Below are 2926 nucleotides of genomic sequence, written 5' to 3'. Positions count from 1 at the left end.
ATGCGGACGTGATTGGAGTTGCCATTGCGATTGATAAAACAAATTTGACTACAAAATAGGAAATGAAGGAATTAATTATCATCTATCGTTTTAATAATACTCGTAAATTTAACTACAAGTATTGCATTTATATAGTGACCTCCACTCAACTACATAAATGATTCCGAGATCCAAATTCATATCAACTCGAGCATGGTGAGCCGATTCATCCCTTATTAATATAACTCGGTGGATTAACTCTTTAATCGATTCTACTTTTAGAACTCTCGGTCGATAAAAATTACTCTAATTTTCATCTTTAGCCCGGAACACTTGCGACTACGGTCAACAATACTTCCATTGAGTTCAATCCAAATTTCCATGTAATAACTTTTTACTACCCCACTTCGCCAACGTACAAGGTTCGTATTACGGTGAAGTCGGATTAACTCCCTTGTGAAATTGGTACTTCATGGGTTTCTACTTTTTGGTAAGGCTATTTCTCAATTATTATATGTGAGAGGTCTTGTCAATTTATTATCTATCACGTTTTAAGTGAACTAAAGCGGTGAACTACGATAATTATAATTGACACGGTCGATGACTCGATATGATATGCATGTGTTGTTATGGCGATTTGGCAATGCATGATATTAAAAGAAATGCAAAGCAATAAATAAAATTCCTAGTATGACCTTCCTAAAAATAGAAAATCAAATAATCTATTACATATTCGGAAACCAACTCCTTTGGTCCCTTGTATCTTCAAATGGCACGCCTCCCAAGACACCGTCTTCGTCGGATCACCTTTCCGAATGGCACCGTCTTTGAAGATGCTCCATAATTACAAATAATAATAAAAATACAAAGCTATTCCTATTATGCATTTTTAAAATGGAAAAACTAATGAAATAAAAATAAAAGTGATACGAGATCACACTAAATTACAACCGAATCAATATTCCCTTTCATTACGGGTAATATTGATTAAACTAAGGCTATACTAAGATAAAATTACATAATTCAAAATTATATAAATAAAAGACATTCAACAATTGAAATATGCAGCATTATAATATGTACCTATCATGCAAAATGATATGCCAAATCGCCCTATTTAACTTATGTCGTACATATAACCCGGTTTTATGGAAATGCGTGATAATAACCTTTTAAAATCACTAATTAACACTTAAATCACATCTAAGCTCAAGTTATGTATCCTAACACATTTTAGGACTCAAAAATCAGTCATCACTAAATTTTTGACAATAATTCAACTTGATTTAATTTTATGCTCATTTTTTACCTTAAATCTTAATATTTATGAAATAAATCCAAATTAAATTATAGAAATTTCAAAATTTGAATTTTAAACTTTTGAACATTCTGGAATAATTCCATGTTACTCATAATGTCAAAAAAACATGGTTAAAATTTTCGAATTTATTTTGAGAAAATATACTTGCATTTTATCGGTTTTATCTCATAAAATACATAAAGTATCCGAAAATTAATCCAATAATTTTTACAACTTTAGATCTGATAAGTGGGATATTAATGCAACTTAAAATAATTTTCTCAAGCCATGCAATACGTTTTAGCTAATTATTAGACTCCTCTAATAGTGAACTAATTAACTTGTTAATTATTTGTTCTTTAGATCTAGTGCATGCATAACAAAATGAAAGATTTATAAGAAGAACAATATTCCTTACATTGTTAGGTGTTTCGAAATAATGGGCACAAGTAAGGTCACCTTCCTTCACTTGTTCTTGAGCTAAATATGATGGATGATCCTCCTAAGACTCCAAGTATAGAAGCCACTCCAATAAATAGCACCCAAGATTAATCCCAAAAATTCCTACTAATATTCACTAGATATATAGTAGAAATATAACCTTAATAATACTAATGTTCTTGTATTACTACCTCTAGTAATAGGATGATGAGTATTAGTATTGTAGAGAGTTTTTATCAATTTTGCATGTGAGGAAAGTTAGAGAGAAGCATAAGCAAAAGCAAGCAAAAACTAGTGGAAAAATATGAGCAACAAAATTGCCCATATAGAGAGCCAAAACCGGTTGGCATTAGGCAAAGGGGGAATCTTCCCCTTTTGATTTTACTTGTTTGTTTATGATGGGTAGAGTGTAGGAGACAAGTGTGTAAGATGTAGCATGAAAAGGGTTGTGTGATATGTCACAATCACACAATAACCAACACCTACAAATGACAAAAGAGCATCTCTTGTGCTCTTAATATGACCGAAATATTGGTCTTATTTTGGTCCATTTTTGCCTTTTGTCATTTGTCCCACAAATGCTTATAAGTTATATGTTTAACAATCTTAAAAATTTATTTATTAATGTAATCATTTAACACTTAAATATTACAATTAAAAATATAATATACACTCCACTTTTTGAGTAGTATACTACCATTATATCAACATATAATGGGTCCCATAATTTCTAGTTAGTTAAAATTACAACTTCTTGTAACTTTAAATAACTAATTACCTCTACCTCAAAACTTCTATTAATACCTCAACCAATTTAGTAATATAACACTTAATTACTAAATTTAATCTTATTTAATCACATTACAATAAGACGCAAAATTGCACTCCCATAATTAAGGAATTAATTAATCTGTATCGCATACAATTAATTAAATATCTATTTGGGCCTCATCCTATAGGTGTGACCTAAAGGGATCAACTTACCACCACCGTCACACGACAGTAATGTCAAACTCTAGTTAGCCAATCATTACCAATTAATGACGGCCAGTCGACTGTATAAAGAATCATCCCTCACGTATTCTTAGTATGAGATTTAATAATGATATTTAAATCATGTGATCGCACTATTGTTAAGGACACATTTCCCAATAAGAATGTGACGAGGTTCGGAGTTTCCTTGGACTAGCTGGGTATTATCGTCGG

The sequence above is a fragment of the Silene latifolia genome, chromosome Y, assembly GCF_048544455.1.
Source record: "Silene latifolia isolate original U9 population chromosome Y, ASM4854445v1, whole genome shotgun sequence".
Taxonomy (NCBI): domain Eukaryota; kingdom Viridiplantae; phylum Streptophyta; class Magnoliopsida; order Caryophyllales; family Caryophyllaceae; genus Silene; species Silene latifolia.
Note: the sequence above shows the minus strand (reverse complement) of the source record.